At 39.6% G+C, this 22,046-nt stretch overlaps 1 protein-coding gene across 26 annotated transcripts in view; it reads right to left on the bottom strand.

The window, feature by feature from the left end:
- The window catches only part of NRCAM (neuronal cell adhesion molecule), a 151,475-nt gene that overhangs the window by 84,369 nt on the left and 45,060 nt on the right, over window positions 1-22,046 (bottom strand). For 21 of the 26 annotated variants that reach the window (XM_080569878.1, XM_080569889.1, XM_080569891.1 and 18 more), the window contains one exon: window positions 17,692-17,786. The exons of 3 other annotated variants lie outside the window; for them this stretch is intronic. The gene's annotated coding sequence lies outside the window, so the exon portion shown is untranslated. Of the gene's footprint in view, window positions 1-8,258; window positions 8,435-17,691; window positions 17,787-22,046 lie in introns of all 26 variants that reach the window. 2 more of the 26 variants (XM_080569867.1, XM_080569887.1) reach the window with 1 other exon arrangement.

Genomic DNA, 22,046 nt, shown 5'->3' with positions numbered 1-22,046 from the left:
ATGAACACTGCCCAGGAGGCATCTTGGTGTGTAGGTTATTCCAAAAAAAAAAAGATTTTTTTTAAAAAAATATTTCATTTATATATAAGCATCTGAAGTGACATTATTTCAAAAGTAAATCCGAAGCTGCTTTTGTGCCTTTATAGCCTTTTTGTGCAGCACCCTGACTTAGAAGCTGACTTCCTTGGTTTCTGCCAGGGCCACTTTCTAGGTAGTGACACTTAACAACCTCTGTCAAAGCTTCTTCCTCCCTTTCAGCATAGTGCTGTCTTCAATCGATTTGAAAATTTGCAGGAATACTTTCCTTTTTTTTTTCTTTTTTTTTTTTTTTTTTGAGTGGTCAGATATTTTGAGTGGAAAGAGGCTTAGCTCTTTGTCACAAACAAAAAGCAGTATCTAAGGCTGTCAGCATCAAGCAGCTTTAACAGAAGGCAATAAATAAGCTTTTTTTGTGTACTCTAAAGGTAGTGAGCTACTCTAAATGTGAAACAACTAACAGTAGTGTTACTAACAATTATAGAAAGATGTTGATAGACACCAGATTTTTTGCAGGAAATGCTCTACTAACCCAGTTGTAATTTTAAAGACGCTGTGCTCAGAAATTCATGATTAAATTCTTTACACATGCTTTTATTTCATACAGAATTCAGTGAAAAAGATATTAACCTTTCTTGATGAAAGAAAGTGCACTTTATGAACAGAGGTGAATGCACTCCTTTGGTAGTGAGAGTAGGTAGAGTCTTTCCATTCGCCACTTGACTGAGATTAAGTGCTGTGGTAGGCAGACACAAAAGGACCTTTCTAGTTCCCAGAGAGCTTGTCCATCCCTCTTCCAGCCTCTCACGACTTGCTTTATAGGAAATTATATAACAAGTGGGGATAAAAGAATTTCTGAATAATCCGCAGAACCCATTTTTATTATATTTTGCCAGGCAGCATATTTAATTTCTTCTCGCATTTTGCCACTAGTTTATGTCAGTATAAATTCTCTGTATAAAGTCAGTGTAAAAACCCTAGTATAATTTTTAACATGAGAAGGATGTATCTTCTTTCAAAATACTTTTTCCTTGTTAATTCATGGCTGTTTTGGTGGCATTTCAAAAACTAATGAATACACTGACAGATGACTGGGTGACACCTTTCAAAGAACTGTTTTCACTTTCTGTGGCTAAACATTTGACAGTTTTCTTGCAGAAATGTGTTTCCTGAATAACACTTCATAGAAATTCAACAAAAAGGAACTACAAACTTGTAAAAGCCAAAACCACATGAACTGCAATTATTTTAGCAACTAAGTGGCCATCAATATTTGTATATCCAGTCTTTGTTTTCTTGTTCTAGCACTGTACACTGTCATTATCTGTTCTTTCAGCAGTATTAAAAGGCTTTAGAAACTGCTGATACTCAGCCATTTACTCTTTAGTAAAGCCAGAGAGCTTTAAAACATTACCAGACCTCGGCACGTATCAAAAGACACTTAAGCTACCGCAAAACAGGGCTCCTGACACCAGACAGATGACATTACTGAGCCATTACAGTGTTCACATCTGCTAATTTTTAGAAGATCCACGAGACTTCATGAATCCCAAAACAAAAGCCTCTGGGGAACAAATGTGAGATGACATATTCTTCATTATGCATTATGTAACAACGTTTCTGCTTCAGAATCCACAAATTGTAGAGATTAATCATTTAATAAAAGCCTGAAAGTGTTGGTGCCTTTCCAAATATAATAGTTTGTCTATTTCACAAAGGGCTTAAATGGGTTGGAAAAAAAAAGTATAATTTTTTTTTTTTGGACGATCTTCATACTACAAATTTTAGATTTCATCTCTTGCAACAAAAAGGGTATGCAATCCCTGGTGTTTAATTAGAAGTCTGAAATCCCCTGCTACATTCTACCATTCTTATAGGGATCCCAAATGAATGCAAAGTGATGCTATAAGCATTTCTTTCCCTCTGGTGACAGTGCCCATACAGACCAATGTAGTACTCTACTCATCAATCTATAAGGTCAATGAGATTTTAGGTCAGCTCTATTAAAAACTGATGTTGCTCTTCTTACATCTGCCATTTAAGTTTGGTGCCAAACCTTTTAGTTTTCCATCCTTAGACTTATAATGCTAGCTTGTGTTCCCCAAATCCACATGACAAAACCAGAGCCATTATCCCCAACTCTTCAGCAACTTATATTGGCTTCTGGTCCACCACTGCAGGTTTGTGCCAAATTAAATTTAACCTCAACACTGGCAAACTACGGGTAGTGTAAGGTTACAGACAAAAGTCTTCTTCCAGGCAGCTCAATAAAGGACTTGTCAAGACTTAAGCAGATAAATGATCAAATGAGCAATTTAGATGGCTCTCACAGGACGGCAGCACCCACCGGCAGGGAGAAAGGCAGGCAGGCTGATCGGCAGTAAGATCTGCTGGCTCAGCTGTTTGAAGCACTTCCCTACACCCATCTGCTACATGATTAGTTGAGAAGTCACCATGTTATAAAGCAACAGTTACACCAACACAGCATGGTGCGCTCCTTCAGTCATTTCCCAATGTGAATGAATGGCAAAGAATTGTTGTACCTGAAAAAGCAATGGTGTTGTAACTGCTGTTTAGTGACAAACTCCAAGTAAGGGCCAGGTGTGTTTGCTATGTGAGGCATCACAGAAGGTTTCTCCTGTCCTGTCATTGCCACTCACCTTTCAAATAAATATAGTTGAATAAAGCATAGGCATCTTTGCCTGGGTCTTTGTGGGTCTTCCTCTTACATAGACTAGCACAGATACAATGAGCTTGACAAAATCAACTAAGGAAGTATATTAAATCATGTAAAGCTTATTCCATCAGTTTTCATACACCCACCGGAATGCAATGGCGTGATGAGAATGCAATCTCACCACAGACAGTCCATAATAATGGACGATATCCTAACTAAAGTAAGGACAACAGCAATTCTGCTGCTGAGTTCAATTAGAGGGGATCACACCCAAACATGCTTCTCAAATCAAATAAGGGAACTACTGGGTACAAGAATCAAAGAGCTGCAGACCCCGCTGCAGCAGAGCGAGTGCCTCCGGGGAACAAAACGGAGGTCACACCATACTGATGTGCTTTAAGCTCAGGAGAGCAACCCATTTTCCTGACTTCTGCGAGAAGAGAGCAGGGTGCAAGAGAGTACCTGCTAGCAAAGGTGCCGTGCACACCCTGTCTCACCCACCCCTGGGAAGAGACCGTCACACACAGGGCACCTCACAGGCAGCTGCTGGGCTGAACAGGCAAGCAGGGCAGCCACATGAGTAACAGAGATAAATGCTGCCATTTGTCAAGGTACGAATGCATACACCACACCTATATCAACCTTACTGTCTGGTTGTGTCCTAAGTCTGTGTTCTTTGTAACTCTTCTCTCCTATGCTCACTTCTCTGTGCGATATCCCTTCCTGAAGGTGCCCTGCAGCCCTGAATGCAAGGTCGACAGCCCACAGAGGAGTCCTCCACTGAGGTTGCTATGATTGTTGTCACAATCTGCAACTCAGTGTTTGTAGCATTTGATTACTTACACTCTCTGAGGGAAGAAAACATTGTTTTTGAACGGTTAAGTCATTCTACCAGCTGAAAGCTACGCAACTCTGGGGATATTCAATGACAAATGTGATGATAAACAAGCTCAGCATTTCAAATACTGTATACACAAGTCACAGGATCCTACTTGAACACTTAGGACTAAAACGAGAAACAACTGACACAGGCTTCCCAGCACTGAACACAGTAAGGACGTATGCACTTCGCATAGTTGGTCTGGGCATCTACGTCTCCCATTACAATGAACACGAAAGAGGCAGATGTTTGTGCACAGTACTCACAACAGTCTCAGTGAGGAAATACCTAGCACAACCAACAGAAACTACTGGGGAAAAAAATAATAGTTCTTTCTCCTGGGAGTTTTAAGTACAGCTATATCAGCATGAAACCAGAAACCAGAGCTGAAAACCTCTTGTACATTATGAGACCATGGTATGACTGAGCATGGAAGAAGGAAGTTGCAACACTGTACACAGTAGTATATAGAATCATTAGGGTTGGAAAAGACCTCCATGATCATCTGGTTCAACCATCCCCCTACCACCAATGTCACCCATTAAACCATGTCCCTAAGCACCATGTCCAGCCTTTCCTTGAACACCCCCAGGGATGGTGACTCCACCACCTCCCTGGGCAACCCGTTCCAATGCCTGACTGCTCTTTCTGAGAAGAAATGTCTCCTCATTTCCAACCTAAACCTCACCTGGCACAACTTGAGGCCACTGCCTCTAGTCCTATCACTACTTATCTGCAAGAAGAGGCCAACCCCAACTCCCCACAACTTCCTTTTAGGTAGTTGTACTTGCAAGCAATGCAATGATGAAGTAGGAGGAAACCTATATTCCAGACTTTTTTTCTGTCCAGGTTTAAGCTAGTAAAGGGCCATAATCACCAGACTCTAAGGAATTTATATCTCTCCTGAAGCTGGGCCATTATGCAATCAAGGAAACCCAAGTAACTGCATCTATAGATTATAAACCGTAAATAACAACAGGATAGTATCTTCCAAAATCTAGATATCCCCTTGTGTAGGGCTTCCCTGGAATAGCAGGCCCATACTCTGATGCACTACTTGATGCTTTCCGGAAGCTACTGCTGATGCTCAGCTCAGCCCTATTCAGCAAACAGTACATCCTGCTACAGCATGTTTGTGAGAAAGAATAAAATTCAGCATTCATCTTGGGTCTTTCAAGTAAAACAGTTACAAAACAAAAAATACCTTTATTCACTTTGATATAGCACAATAAAAATTCAGAGGTTTAAGGAAGCTTTTGTTGTGGTTATCCCCTTTTTATATACTACAGGAAGGCTCTCATACCAAAATGCAATTACATAGAATTCTCTCCCACTCCACCAGCCCTTCCAGTTCCACAAGAGATAAGGCTTTAAATTAACAAATAGATCTCATTTCAGTTTCAAGATGCATTATCTAAATGTTGCAGTAATGCTGGGAAAAGGCAAGGATGGTGATGGCTGTTTAAGTCAGTATAGCACAGTTGTTTGTGGTAAACCTTTAGTATGATTGTTTCTATAGAACATATAAAATATATTTTATAGAATATATAGGCTAAACCCTTCCCAGTTTTATTTCCTACTTACCTGTGCTCCAGCAACCTCACATAGGCTACCAGCATGATTTTTGCATCAAGCTTTTAAAATCTTTTTCATAGCTTACTTATGGGAAACCAGTGAGCAAGTATAAAACACCATGAAAGGACAACTTGGGTTTTGGAAATAATAGGTGTGGATCTAGTTTCTTTACAGTTTAAGCATGAGTTACTAACCACTTTTCAGTAGCAGTGCCAAAAATGAGTCAAACAAAACACCCAATCAGCTTTCTAAACTTGTGTTAATTTTCAACTGACTAAACAAAGCAAACTCTTGTAGTGAGCAAACTGATTTTACAGCTTAAAAAGCTTAGATTTTAAGTTAAAAATTGATAGCAGCATAATCTATGAAAATGCTGAGAATCAGAACAGTATTTCACATTAGATATTGTTTTGGGGGAACTGTGTAAAGAAAGAAACAAGGTTCAGTTATTAACTTAGAAAAATAATTTTACAGCTCCCTTTGAATCCCACCTCCACTTTTAACATCTGCAGGCTGCAGGAATATTTTGTTTCTTTCCAGCATTTTTTATATATTAACAGAATTCACGAACATTTCACTAACCAAGGATCTGATGTGGTACATCTAGAACTTATACTTTCCAACATTCTTCAACCATCTCATTGTTATTGCAAGCATTTGCATAGAATCACAGAATGGTTTGGGTTGGAAGGGACCTTAAAGACCACCCAGCTCCAACCCCCTGCCATGGGCAGGGACACCTCCCACCAGACTGGGTTGCCCAAAGCCTGGCCTTGGACACCTCCAGGGACGGGGCATCCACAGGTTGTCTGGGTGTTCTGGTGCCTCACCACCCTCAGAGTGAAGAATTTCTTCCTCATATCTAACCTAAATCTACCCTTTTTCAGTTTACATCCATTACTCCTTGTCCTATCACTACACCCCCTGCCAAAGAGTCCCTCCCCAGCTTTCCTGCAGGCCCCCTTTAGGCATTGGAAGGCCTCTGTAAGGTCTCCCTGGAGCCTTCTCTTCTCCAGGCTGAACAACCCCGACTCCCTCAGCCTGTCCCCATAGGAGAGGTGCTCCAGCCCTCTGATCATACTCATCCAAAGAACAAAAGAAACAGTGTGAACTCCCAAAGACACCAAAATACTATATTTACTCTTTCAATAGGAAATACTGTGCATCTAATGCCACCCTTTAAGTACGTCAGTGGTTTGGAAGAACAGTTGTTCTATGTTATTCCGTATCACCATCCATGATACAGCTCTTACTGCAGTTTTACAAGTGCTCGAAGGACATTAACTGGCAGACACACACTGTCCTTCTGCAGTCTGCTTTTCTAGATGTGAAGAAGCTTCAATTCCTTCAAAAGCTGTGTGGCCTTAGAGCTACTATTTCAGTTAGAGGACTGGAGAAACTTGCCTGAACAAACTTCCTGAACAAAAGTAGGAAAATACAACAGTTGATGGCAGGTTATTTGAAAAAATACCTACAGGGCTTAAATCATCCTTGCAACATTTTTCCTCTCTTTTCTCTGGCTGGAAAACATCCATTCCTGCCAGCCAAACACCCATTTTTCCTTTGAAGTACTTCCTGAGAATTTAATTGCCTATTAAATTGCTAACAAAACTTTCAAGTTGTAGACCAGCCCTGAGAGACTCCCGAGGGAAGGAACAAACAGCCTCTAAGCCCTACACATCTTTCCACGGTCAGTGGGGAGGGCAGAGCTGCTCTGCTGGCCTCCAGCCATAGAATCAAATTTTGTCTGGACGAGGCTCACCAAGATAAATGCAGACCTATACAGGAGGTGGCAGTTCTCACTGAATGCAGTCTGAAGTTATGTCTGAGCAATGCTTTTGAGAAGTGAGATGTTTAGTCATATAATTTGTGGACCTAGCTACATAAGCACTGCAACTCAAATTTGAAAATGTTTCGTATTTGAAAATGTGTTTCTTACACAGTTCAAATATCTACCTTATTTAACCTTTATTACATAGTTCTTTCATTCTTGGCAGGTTCTCTAAATTGACTGCTTACCACCAAGTTGTCAAGGTTCAAATGATGACAACATAAGAAATACAGTGGAGAGGAGCATCCAGTTAATAACATATATATATATATATGTTACTAAGTTATAACTAGTTACTAGTTTAGTAACTAGCTTTTTATTACCTGAAAGAATTTTAGATTCTCAGTTCTGTAACTTCTCAAAATGACTAGTTTTCCATAATAAAGTAAAAGGACTCAAAATTCTTGCAAGGCAGGAAATACAAAGCCAAACTGCGCACTTTCTTTTCAAAGAAAATGCCAAATAGTTGTAGCAACTACCCTAAAAGTGCTGACGTTATTGCATAATACTGTAAACTATGCACTTCATGCAATTCAGGAAAATCTATTATCTGTGTGAATTGAAATAATACAGAATTGTAGCAGTGCCTATGGTGGTATGAATAATTTATTTTCTGAAGTTCAGAAACAACTCTACAAAAAAAAAGTTCATGTTAGAATACAGACTGTTAATCACACTTGACACATTTTTTGGAATATTCTAGTAAATACTTTTTAGATTGCCAATTCAGAAAAATCAAGATTTGTAAACACCAGATACTCAATGCAGGGTGTTGGAACACAAAGGGCTAACTGTTATTTCATTTTTAATCAAAGACAAGCTTTTTGCAAACAAACTCATACTTTTACAAACACAAAGATATTGCTTCAAATTTTATATTTCAGAATCTTCATGTGATTTACTATTTTACTGCTTTCCCACTTCACTGAGAAGCTTCTTCCATTGAATGCTTTGTAACCTTTGTAGCTACTTGGGTATGTCCTAGCAACACAACAGCTAGAAAAGCACAGAAAAAAGAGCAGCAGGCGAGTAGCAGACATTAAAAGATCTACAAATATGGTAAATAATTTAGGAGAAACGATGGAAATGGAAAATACTTTAGAAGCTCCAATCTATGCCTCTGTATTCCCCAGATCTTTGTCTCTGAATTCTCCATCAGTTTTTTACAATGCTGAAATATATGTACATTTGTAGGATAAAGAAGGGGAACAGAAATCAAGGGGTCTTAAATCACAGCCTGAAAAAAAAGTATCATTTACCTTAGAAGCCATGACTCTATTAAAGTTGACCCATGCTACTCTGCAAATGAGTTCTGGCATGGTATGTATATCTGTAGGTTTCAGATAAACAAGAAGTGGTAATGTGTTCAGTGTAGATGGTTCGGATTTCCATGCAAGACGAGTCTAACAGAGATTTTTCTTAATGAACTTTATGCCTGAAAGAACGGGACAGATGCCAAAGGTTTTTTACATCATTTTGCTGTGAACAAGACATATTTCACCACGTGGGCATATCATATTTTAGAAAGTAGACTAAGTTATGAGAACCCTAGTGAAACTAAACTGTTAGAAGTTGGGCCTGACTTGCTTGCAGAGGCACATGTGGAGTCATCTGGAGGGAAAAAGGCAGGGGAAAAGCAGTTCAGGGCACCCCAACAGTGCTCCGTCAGGTTGCCAAAAGGAGCAAGAGATACTAAAGCTGCTTTTCTTCCGAGCCTCCTGAGCCTCTTGATTGCAAATAGGCCAGATTGCTTAATGGCGGAAGAGAAGAGCCCATGGACAACTGTCCTGAGATAAGGCACCAGCCTCCTCTTCCTCCTATGAAGACAGTAGGCGTAGGCAAGAAATTAATTCTGGGTGATGTACATACAGCATCACGCTGGGAGAAGTGCAGGGCATGAGGAATAAATATACGAATGCTGTTACTCAACATTTCTGTACATTTCAGAAGGTTCATTCTACCAAGGAGCAGCTAAGGCTCAGGAAATGTAAAACATTTGGATCTCAGTGAATGGAACGATATATATATATACATATATATATATATTATTTATTATTTTTCCCTGGGGATAGTACAACAAAATATTGTCCAGGATTTTTAAGACTGTAGCAAAGTCAGAAACTAAAGCTCACTCAAAGGAGTAATTACTTCAGCAGTCAATAATCTTCTGTCCATTTTATGCCTTCCCCTGGTGTTACTACCTGCTTCAGATATAGTGGAACTAACAAGGAGATTTTGGGGGAGGAAGAAAAACAAGGGAGAAGTGAGTTACAAGCCTCTACTTGCCTTTTATTCTTTCTATGTTAAGCACAGATCTAGATTTGTTAGCCCTAGCTTCTTAGAAAAAAATCCATACATTCCAGATACCTCTTCATCTACTAACAAATTTTAGCAATGATAACATGAACATCTTGTTTCAGAGATCAACATGCAGCTCAACCAATAGCACAAAAATAATCTGAAGTTTTAAAGCTTTTAGAATGTGATTTCCTTGAAATAAATAGAAAAAAAAACAGTGTTACACTGTCAGCCACCTAAATATTTGTAGATATTTAGACATAATACACTCCTGTTGCAAAAAATATTCAGATAATTAAGGCGCTATCTGCAGCGCTCTGCAAAAGGACATCATCCTTCAACAAAGGCTGAAGCCCTCCAGATATTAAAATGTACATTTGCTGCCTTTACTCATTATCCATTACATTTTATTGATGCATAAATCTTTCCAGCTCATCCACTAATAATGCCTGTTCATTACATTTACTAACTATTCTATAAACCTGTAATAAAACCAAGAAACTTAATCTTCTTTTATTATTTTAGATAGTGATAAAAAATAGTGACTTAGAAAACAGTTTATCCCTCTCCATATTGAGCTGTTATCCTTTGCCCTTTATATCCTGCTGTAATCCATTCCAGTGGTCTTTTCCTAATTGATTTTGTAAGCTCATCTTCTGTGTCGTACAGTATCACAAGTTTTTCTGAAATCTGAATTAATTACATCCTTTGTTTCAGATTCTTTGTTTATTACTTCTTTCTCCTGGAAATATGAGCATGAGCTTATGCACTGACAAACCACTCTATAACAAATTCAACATTGTACATTGTCAAGCCTTCCCTGTGACAGACCAAGGGAAAAAGACGTATTCAGAGTTTTCTTTCTGCAGTTTCCTTCAGTACTATGTCAGCCCCTTTCTCTTGTTAATGTGTTCCATAAAATATTTACTAATACAAACTTTAAACAAAGAAGATATATAAATAAATAGATTTTAAACAAGTAAGTGCAATGTTGCCTAACAGTACCTTAGTGTTTTTATAAACTATCAAGTCAGGGCTTCCCCTGGTGTTACTTTTGCACATTCCCAATACCAAGCCCTAAAATCAAAGAGGAATCAAAACAGGGAAGAGGGTGTGAAAGCATCACTGCCTTGCGGCTGATGGACAAAAAAGAAAAGCACGTGGATGAATGTTTTGCAGGACTCTAAGCCTCACAAATAACAGGTCCTGTTGAATATAAACCTGGTCAAGGCATGATAACAAAAAGATTAAGTCTGCACACTTGTTTTTGCCTTTGGCTGCACCATCAAATCCTGCCTTTAGGTGTGACTGCTTTTTGTTATGCTTAATGTAACTCTGGAATTCTAGGATTTATGCCTAGACAGACTATAAATTTATGAGTTAATTTGATTTGCTTTTATTCTTGTATTTCAATAATAATTTTAATGTATTTTACTCCCATCTCCGTTACAGGAAAAACTAACCCAGGGTGGCTGTAGGGGTGGCCTCTACGTGCAGAGCCCAGCAGCTGCCCCATGTTAGATAAGGGACAGTTTTAGCCAGCTCCAAAGGGATCTGCCACTACCCAGAGCCGAGTCAGTAAGAGATGTTGTTTGTGCATCTGGGAGAGCAGTTTTAAGAAAGGGGGAAAAACTGCTGCACAACAGCTGGGAGAGAGAGGAGTGAGAACCAGCCCTGCAGGCCCCCAGGTCAGTGCAGCAGGAGGGCAGGAGGTGCTCCAGGCACACAGCAGCAGTTCCCCTGCGGCCTGTGGAGAGGCCCCTGGTGGAGCAGGCTGTCCCCCTGCAGCCCATGGGTCCCACACGGAGCAGATCTCCACGCTGCAGCCCGTGGAGGAGCCCCCGGTGGAGCAGGTGGATGTGGCCTGGAGGAGGCTGCGGCCCATGGAGAGCCCCCGCAGGAGCAGGCCCCGGGCCGGAGCTGCAGCCCGTGGAGAGGAGCCCACGCAGGAGCAGGGGGTCTGGGGGGAGCTGCCGCCCGTGGGGGACCCGTGCTGGAGCAGTTTGCTCCTGGGGGATGGACCCCGTGGTACGGAGCCGTGTGGGAGCAGTTCTTGAAGAGAACCTGAAGAGCCTGCCCACAGGCTCAGTTGGGGAAGGACGGCATCCCGTGGGAGGGACCCCACGTGGAGCAGGGGCAGAGAGGGACCATGAAGGAGCGGCGGAGACGAAGGGTTAGGGACTGACCGCAGCCCCTATTCCCCGTTCCCCTGCGCTGCTTGGGGGTAGGTAGTGGAAGAGAGTGGATGGGAGGAAGGTGTTTCTAGTTTGGTTTAATTTCTCACTGTTCTAGTCTGCTAGCGATAGGCAATAAGATATAATAATCTCCCTATACTGAGTCTTTTTTGCCCGTGATGATACTTGTTGAGTGATCTCAGTGTACTTATCTCAACCCTTGAGCCCTTCCCATCTTTTTTTTTTTTTTTTTCTCTCCCTTTTCCTTTGAGGAGCGGGAGTTAGAGAGCAGTTGCAATGGAGCTCAGCTCCCCAGCAGGGTAAAACCACCATAGTAGTCTACCAAATTTGTTTCTACAATAGATGCTCCTTTAAAATTTCATGTAAATGTCTTCTGCACTTTCTATTTAAAGCTAATAAGCAGTATTAAACTATTTAATTTTTACTTCCATATTTCTTGTTTCAGCCTACATCTTTTGCTCTAGTCTCTTAAGTTTCCACTATTTCCCCTCACGCAAGGTAGTAGTACTAAACTAAACAACCAGCCCTTGCTCAATAACTAAATAATATAACATTTTTATGTTTATATATATGTGCAGCATGAAGTCCCAATCACAACAGAAGACAGAGTTTCACACATCCATGTGCCAATCACAGCAAGAGGAGGGAGCAGGAACAAAAAAGCATAGTCAGCAGATTGAAGCAAAGTATGCAGCTGCTCTACTAATTCATGAGGTATTTATTCATCTTGAAAACTGTGTCTGGTTTTGGGTCCCTCAATTGCAAAACACTGAGGAACTTAAGAGTCCAGTGGACAGCTGCTTTGATGTTCAAAGATATGCTCAGAAAACTGAGTTTGTTTTAACTGGAAAAAAAGAAGGCCAAGGAGGAACCTAATCAGTCTTCCACTACAAAAGCAAGGTTGCAGAAAATGCACACTTTTTCAAGGTGCACTATAACAGGCCAAGAAACAGCACTCACAAGTTGAAATGAGAAAAAGTTCAATCAGACTTGAACAAAAAATTCTCCAAGGAGAGCAGTTAAGCACATGACTAAGTTGCCCAAGGAGGCTGCAAAATCTCCACCTTTGGATGTATCTAAAATAAATGGGACTAAGCACTGAACAATCTGCACCAACTCCAAAGTCTACCTTGCTTTGCACAAGAGGTTGGACTAGATGACTGCCAAACCCACCAGAAGACCTTAAAACCTAAATTGTCCTATGATTTTATTAATTGCATAGACTGAAGAGTCTTTAAAGATCAGATAATGTATATTTGCCAGACAGAGTGGCTGTGATAAGTAAAAGCACCTGTGTAAGTTTCACTTAAGCTTCCACTGAGGAATTGTAAAAATGTTATTGACCACATTATTAAGCCTCAATCAAGTTGCCACTTAAAAGTTGCAAGGACACACTCAAAAAATTTATTCAGCTGGAACTTAAATTCATTTATTTTAAATACTGGTCTACTTAATCATTTGCTTTATTCTGTCAGGTCAGTAAAAATGGTTATCCTTTCATTACCTCTACCCTATTCCCCCTGCATTTTTCTTTACAAAATGGATATGCAAAACATATTTACTGAGAAACCCTAAGATGGAATCTAGTTTCTCTTCTATAATCCAAACAAGATCAGCTACAGGGGGTGTCATTAGACACTGGAGAAAATTCAACTGAAAAAAGAAAACAGCATTTATGCTAAAGACAGTACTTTATCTTGGCTTCTAGTTATATCTGCTGACATACTTATAACAGAAGATGTTTGATTGTACCAATTTTAAAACACTGGCTTTACCAACAATTAAAATGGTTTAAAACGTTCCTCTTAATGATGCGGAAAGGAACTCCCAAGTTGCAAATAAATAAATTTTGGGTGAAATATTTCCAAGCTCATGAAGGTGTGAGGTGTAGGGTTTTTTTTGTTTGTTTTTTGCTTTTTTTACTACTATTGGAGCTTGTCCAAGCATTCAATAAGAGCATCTGATATTTAGCTTTCTTTCCCAGTTTGTACACTCAACAGCATATTTTTAAATAAAATTTTAGAATTAGAGCACTCGTAAGAGCTAGCGTTGAAAGATAGAAAAGGTGCAGTCATGGATCTCTGGAAAGCAAAGGTTGGATATCATTTGGACATGCTAACAGATCATTCAGGCACAAAAGAAATTGAAAAACAGGAGGCTCTGATTGAACATCAGGAAACACTTTTTGACTCTGAGGGTGACTGAGCACTGGAAAAGCTTGCCTGTGGTAGTGGTGGAATCCCAATCCTTGGAGATGCTCAAAAGGCATCTGGAACATGGTTCTGGGAAGTCTGCTCTATGTGTCCATGCTTGAGCAAGGAGGTTGGACAAGACGACCTCAACCATTTTGAGATTCCGTAATCATGCATTTTGTTACAAGAGCAAAAACATTTGGAAATAAATACAGCTGACTGAAAAGTTATTTTAATCATGTGTATAAATACTTCACCCTGATAAAAGAATCCTGTATGGTAACTCACAGGTTGAGTTCCTATATGTCTTTACTGAGAGTTTTAGCTTTTTTCATTACTTTTATTTTTTTAGTATCAAGAAGCAAAAACAACAAAATATTTCTCTTAAAGCTGGGCACTTCATACTAGCAATAGTATATTGTAAAATAGATCACCAACAGTGGGAATGGGCGAAACAGTTTTCAAAGGAGCAGTAATACTCTAACTTGACTAAGCAAACTGGAAAGAAGAACAGATGAAAGCAGCTGCAAAATACATAGGTTGAAGTTCCACAAACAAATCCTTATGCAGCGATTCACTGACTTCCTATTCCCCCTCCTTTCTACATACTGCTACCTTCCCTGCTCTTTGCACTTACACACCAACTCTACACACAGGTAGACAGATGAGACAATTGTCAGAATTCAAGTTGCCTACAAAATTTTTCTTCCTTTAATTGGATCGATTCCCATTGATTAAACAACCATGCTGTTAATTTATCTGAGGTATCCAAGCACATGAAATGAGATGTAATAAATCCAGGTCTTAATATTTGCGTTTGCTGCTTTCTATGTTGAACAGTCACTCTTCGTGGAATTTTAGTGAATGCATATGCAGCACAGAACAAGAATTCTGCATTCAAATATATTCTCAAGATCCTTTACCATTATTTCTCTCGCAGGAAGCTGAAAGCTCAGAAAACTTCTCAGAGCAAAAATAGAACAAAGACCCATCCCAATTAAAATTATTTCTAAAATGTTGTAGAGTGTTCATTTATGACTTTGGTTGTTCTCATGATTGCCACAGGAATCACCTCAAATTTGCAAGAATGTACGTATCGGAAAAGAAGTACTCAGTATTTCTTTAACAAAGCTTTGATTGATACTGGGGCCAGTAATGTTAAAACATCTTTGTTTAAAGCTTTAAAGCTTTTTTAAACCTTTGTTTAAAGGTACTTTGACCAGTACCATGGGGCAGAGAGCACCTTTAGCAAGTACACTGTTGATACAAGACCAGGAGGAGAGGTAATACACCAACTGATTGCACTGCCATGCAGAGGGACTTCAACAGGCTGAACAAAAGCCCAACAGGTAGCTCATGAGGTTCAACAAAAGGAAATACAAAGTCCTCCACCTGGGGAGAACAACCCCTGGCAGCAGCACAGGCTGGGGCTGACCAGCTGGAAAGCAGCTTGGCAGAGAAGCACCTGGGGGTCTTCGTGGAGTCTAGGTTGACCATGAGACAGCAGGGTGCCCTTGAAGCAGAGAAGACCAACAGTATCCTGTGTTGCATTAGAAAAAATGTTGCCAGCAGGTCAAAATAAGACATCTTTCCCCTCTCCTCAGCACTGGTGAAAGATTTGGAGTACTGTGTCCACTCACGGGCTCCACAGTACAAGTGAGATGCAGGCATACTGGAGCGAATCCAGTGAAGAACCACAAAAACAATTAAGGGATTGGAGCATCTGATCTCTGAGGTGATACTGAAAAAGCTGGGACTCTAGCCTGAAGAAGAGGATGCTTGAAGATATCTTGTATAATGTATTTATACCATATGCATAAATATCTGATGGGGGTGGGGGTAAAGAACATTTCTCAGTGGTGGTCGGAGGCAGGACAAGAGGCAACGGGTACTAATTAAAACAGATGAACTTCCATCTGAACACAAGAAAGCTCTTTCCTACTTTGAGGGCAGTCAAACATTTGAACCAATTGTCCAAACAGCAAGCTGCTCTAGTTGACTGTGCAGCAGAGGTGGCGTTGGACTAGATTATCTCTACGCATCCCTTCCGAGCCCAAGTATTCTATACTTCTTTGAGGAAGAGATGGAATGGGAGCAACTACATCTGAGTAACATGGACTTAGTGTCAGTTGTCTTCTTTGCTCAGACCATGCCTTCACTAAGTTGAAATAGTTCCCTTGCACATCAGTTGCCTATATCTGATTGCATTCTATGAAGACAAGTTGTTTATTAGACTTAGGAATAGCCTCACTGTACAAATATAGCTAAACCACTTTTTTTCTTTCCCATACATCCCTGATGCACAAGACTCTAGCTCTAACCAGTATGAGAACTGTGTAAATACAGACAATGTACAAACACAATGTATTCGTTTTCACCAATCAAACCACTTTATTATAGTCTACTACATCATCTATTTCTGTCAGCATACAACCATCTCCTCAATGGATTTTTTTGCCTTCCCTCCAGTCAGTGCTCAAGCAGTAACGGTATTTTAATCAAAACAGTTTAGAAGGGAATCATCCTTCTTCTTTCCTACTGCCTGTTCTCTTTCAAGAACGTATTGACAGCTTTGCTTTACGATTGTAGGAAAATTGAGGGGAACCAAGAGAAAGTCACATAGAAAAGCTAGAACATATCCCTCATGAGAAGCAGGCACCTGTGCACTGACCCAATTAGACATTCAAACACTTGTCACTTTGGAGCTGTCTGGTTGTCACTCATCCAAGTAGCCCCAGGGGGCCTATTGTATGGTGGCATTCCCTGACAGAAGAACTGGAGCTACGGAGGCAATGAGGGCACAGGGATAGGGTGCCAGGATCCTGGTGAGTGAAAGCAGCTAGCAGGAAAGCCAAAGAACCTTAGAGCTTCCTTAACTTGGTTACCATCCAAAAAGCCTTTCAGAATCTTCAATGGTTATCTTTTTTTTCAAAGCAGTCTAGTTTCAAAACCTTACAGTAACAGTCCTCGTTATGCAAAGTTACGTTTAACTCTTGAGTGACTAACACAAGAACCGTTTCAGAAGAGATCCCTGAAAGATTAAAATATCTTTGTTGGAGGGAAAGGATGGACTAAGTTTTACTTTCAGAAACACCACCAGCATATAGTTCAGAAGTCAAAACATTTCAGTGTCTATCTCCTCCCTTCTCTTTTTTAAACCTATTATTGACACTTTCAGATGTCCCTTCTGCTTGAACACATAAACGAGGGATAAACCATTGTGGAGCCATCCATGCCTACACACTGTAAGAGAGAAGAGGTCTGTTTTAGCAGACTGTATACAATACTGTATTCAAGACCCCAAAATCAGATTTTTTGTTCAAAAGATTCAGATATTAAAACACAGATGACTATTCAGCAGCTACTTCTGACTTTGAGTAAGGCTATCTCTGTTCTTATACTGAAAGTTATTCAATTGAAATACAAGAGCATAGAGGGGTTGGAGGGCAATTAAAAAAAAAAAAAAAAGAGCTTATTTCAAAACTTCCAAAACAGGCATTTTAACCTTGGGATCTAAACCATGAGACTGAAGAGTTCAGAATGTCTCTGCCACCAAATCTGTGATCTATGATAGAAGAAAAAACTCTTTTGGTACAGAAATATTTTAAGTCCCTTCTCAATTCTGTTTTTCAGACTCATTTGTTTACTAGTTAACTTGTCCCGACACCTGTCCTCTCCAGCAAGGAACATCAGAGATGATTAAGCCTTCCTTTAATTATATGAAGCTACGAAATACTTTTAGCTGCTCTCCTAGTTAGTGTATTTGATTTGAGCTATTCAGGTAAAAGCTGTGATGATATTGTAAAGTTTATATTAATCACAAGCTGCTAACCTAAACAAATGTGAAAATGCAGCTAAACGCAGAATGCATTATATGACTATCCCAATAGTACTTAAAAGAAGCTATAGAAAAAAGAAACTTAATAAAGAAAAACTTAATGCCAGTAGCATTTTTTCTCTATATTTGGCATGGGAAATTAAAATTTAGATGGAAAAAAATATCTTACCTTTGTACAAATAACTTCTGAGAAAGATGGTCTATATATTTACTTTTCCTTCTTTCTTATTTGTTGTACGGCAGATCTTTACCTTACTGTCTTGCCTGCAAAAAAACGATATAGAACCTGAAGTCTTCATACAGGCTGATAATTACACTCACTATTAAACTACAACAAATACTTCAGAAATGTCTTCATATAGCTGCAATGCTAAATCAGGTATGGTTTAAGTGGTGTTGAGAAGGATGACATTTTACTAGGAACTAATTTATATATGTTGGGCTTAAGGAAAAATAAGAGGCATCAGCAACAAAAGAAGCATCATAGGTTTCAAAATTATACTTTGCATTTAGCTCTCCAAAATAATATAGCTAGACCCATACAATCAAACCAGGCCACCCATAAAGGCATCCAGGTTTTCTGTAGCGTCTGAAAAACAGTCAGTGCCTCCCAAAGCTTGACCAAGCCACTGGAAAACCCTAACCACATCTTTCTGAAGTGCAGTAACTTAAGGCACACTGGGGTACCTCTCCCCCTTCAAGACCAAATCCTGCAGTGCTCTTTGGCATACAGATGCACAAGCTTCTACGAAGACATCAGCTGGGAGAGGTCAGAGCAGCACTGACAGCAAGCCCCTACTGCTGGAAAAGCTTTTGGTCACAGCGCGTGCCTGGAAAGCGAGCGACCGGTGTTTATAGCCTATTCATAAACTGCCTGATCTCATGCTTTCTAGGAGAATATCCTAAATCCTAATTGAGGGATGAGACAGACAACCCCTCCCCCTCCAGCCAACCCCCCACATTAAAAGCACAATACAAGGAAAGAGGAAACAGCAGGTGAGGGCTTGTCTTCAATTCAGCTGTGACCTTCCTCATTTATTCATGAGAACTGTGCATGCACTACCTCTCTCAAGTCTTTGTTACTTTAACACCCTATTTTAGACATATTTGAGGCTTCATTGAGAAGGAGGTTGTTTATTTTTCCACAGTTAAGCACACGTGGAGTTGAACGAGTGAGTATGGTTTAAGTAGGATCACAAATTTTGACAGTGAGCTACAAAAAATTTGGAACTGAGGATTCCCATGACAGTTGTCTGGCTTTATAGTACATGTTGCTCACCTGCAGATGCTGCTCTGCTTGCCACCTACAGTCTTTATTTCAGTGAACCAGTGATGAAGTGAAGAACCAGAAGCACCGGACTAGCACTGCTGCTAGTGACTTGACTGCAAGACACGTTATTTTATTTAGTGTACATAAAAGTACAAATTTTATCTGTAAAAAAGCTTATTGTTTTCTCTTATCTGCAGATGAGCACCATCTTGTAAGATAAAACAGGAGAGACTGCAAACTTTGTGATCCAGTAAGATTGGTTTAATTTGATAACACTGTCAAAAGTTTCTTTCAGAGTATTTTAAAGAGAGTTTTTATTACTAAATTGTTCTGTAACCTGGCAAAATCCTAACTGTTGAACAAAACTCTGAACTGTTTCTTCCAGTAGCAAAGTGCACTCTTCTCATAAATTGCTCTTTACCCTGCTCTTTCAAATCATATTGTTGCTCTTACATAATAAAGCACTGGAAAGAAAATATTATCTTTGTCATATTGGAAGTTTGGCATCTATCATTTATTTCACCGGGGTGAAATTCACTTTGTTGCCTTCATCTTTGCTCAGGCACTCAAACCCCTCCCTACCCATATTCTCCAGGGGGAGCAGCTGCTTGCACCCCAACTGGGCCTTTATAAGCCAAAGGCAACACTGAACTTGCTTTCAGAACTGCTACAAGCATGCGGCTCCTAACTGACCAAAATGCTCAAGTATGACACTAATCACACATATTCTGCTCCTACATGAAGATAAGATTCATCTACCCTACCAATCACGTTGCTTCCTGGCTGGTTTGGCCACCAACTCACTCCCCCAGGGGGAAACCCAAGGACATCTCAGGGAACTCTCCAGCCCAAGGGCCACTTCTAAAGGGTCGTGCTGTCAGGACTGCATAAGTTCGGAGTCTCCACTTGAGACAGTCCCTGCAAGGCACTGCATGCTCAGACACCCCCGTGCCCCCACGCAGCACTCAGCAGCACACACCACATGTGTAACACCATGCTGCAGACTCATCCCTTTGGTGGGCTGCCATACAGCTCTCCTGCTTGAGACGCTCTGAACTGCAAACACAAACTAGCTGTGTATTAGGGCCACAGGGACGTCACAGTACCTAGATGAAATTCAGATCACATTGGGCGAACATGGCCAGCATGTTTTATAAGAGACGTGCCAGTTAGCCTACCGCGATGACGGGAGTTTATCCCTGTCTGGCTGTTAGTACCAGTAAAAAAAAGCTGCAGCCTCAAGGGCTAGGTCTGAAAGTTAGGTGTGATGTTACATCCAGGATGGTTTGTGTACGAGACTTCACATACAGGAGAGAAAAAAAAAAGGAAAAAAAAAGGCTCTACAGTGCCACAGACCAATGTTAACACAGTGGATAATCCTTCCCAGAGTCCTAACACACATCAAAAGAAGGGGTGAAAAAAACAACCAGTTTCCTTTACTCCTCTGAGGTAAATATTGTTACTTAATGATATATATTGTTTGGGACATGCATTACAGTTTTCAGTGTTTTAGTGAGTGAAGAGAAACTGTATTACAGGCATAGTCAAACTGTTTTCAGCTGTTGTGTATGAAATGGTCAGAATATCAGTCTCTTGGGATGTCTGGACTACACTCATTCTGCTCCAAAAATAAATATTTGCTATAGTTCTTTTTTGGCATCCATGGCTGTAACCTATTTACAGTCCAGGATCACATTCTTTTGCTGTGATGTGATTCATTTTCTCTCAGAAGGGAGCTTAACAAAAGCTCCTAACTCCAGTGAACTCATAAGCATGAGGAGTTCTCTAAAAGGTGCACAGAGGAGCACCTGAATATCCAAAAGTCAGCTCAGATGTAATGAAGTACAGAAGCAATCTCAGATTACAAATATATTTTATGATTTTTTTCTTGCCTGACAGTTAAGCTAAAACTTTGAATTGTTATTCACAGTGCTAACTGCATGAAGATGATATTTTGAATGGCTTGGTGGCATCATCTTACGGGATTCAACAGGTGAAGTCCCATTTATTTCATTCTAGCCAGGAACCTCTCATCTCTGAACATGTAAACAAATAACCAGATGTCTGCTTTCCAAAGTAAGAGGAGCATTTGTACCCTTACAGAACAATCATAAGTGAGGGAGTTAGCATGAATTTAAAAAAAAAAAATAAAAGTAGGCAGAAAAGATGTTTTAAAAACATGCTAAACCGGGTTGTTCTATAACGAAGTCTACAGATTTGGTGAAATATGTTTTTTAATGTATTAGATGCATTTGGGGTAACATCATTGCTCATTTTCTATTTATGAAACTGGCTACTGGGATGTTGTAGAAATATAAAACAATTTTTATTTCTACACACCAGATCATTATGTTTTTTGTGTATTCATTCATTTAAAAACTTGTGAACTAAAATTTACACAGTGTTGTTGCTTTAAAAACATTTAATAGTGTTGACAGACTCTAGGAAAGTACAATTTAGAATAAAAAAGTGTGCATTGTAATACAAAACTATGCAAAAAAGTTCAAAAGTAAAAAAAAGTAGTATCAAAATTCCACTTTTATTTTATAATCAGATTGGCCAAATGGTTTTAGATAAAATGTACTCAATATATTCATTAAAAAAGTTAAAATGTTCTAATGTTATTAATCTAACCTTAGAAAGCTGTAAAATGAGACAATACGTAGTTTTCTCCTAAAACTAATACTATACACACTATGTATATAATACAGTTTCCTTTTACTTAGACAATACTTAAAGATATTTAATGAAACACATTTTAACGGGGACCTGGAAAAATATTTGCTTTATGACATATAAAATATAGTTAGTGCATTTAAGCACAGTTTCATGCAATTCAATACTGCAGAGCCCCAGTATTCACCCTCCTGTCATTTCTTCTTTCAGAATTAAGGAGTGATGAGGAGCCCTCAGAAGAGGAGAAACTACCCTGGTGGTTGATAAGGGCGGTGATCCATCTTTCTGTCATATCTATCTTATTCCTGGCAGTGCTCAACCCCAGATGATTCTGACAAAGTAATAATGGAAAAAAATATATATGCTGGAAATACCCCAAAAATAACTGTTCAGTTTTTCATTCTTCAGACACACATCCTCACAAATACATACTCTAATGCAAGCAGTTCAGCCTAGTTTTTACTAATATCCTTTAGAGCAACATACTCATTTTATATAAACGAGTTCATTATATTACAGTCATTAAAACAGAATTTACATTCGATCTAATCTTTAATATGTTGCAAAGCCACAACCTT

This window comes from Anser brachyrhynchus, assembly GCF_964034855.1.
Source record: "Anser brachyrhynchus genome assembly, chromosome: 1".
Classification (NCBI taxonomy): Eukaryota; Metazoa; Chordata; class Aves; order Anseriformes; family Anatidae; genus Anser; species Anser brachyrhynchus.
The sequence above is the reverse complement of the archived record's forward strand: the minus strand, read 5'-3'. Positions and strand labels throughout refer to the sequence as shown.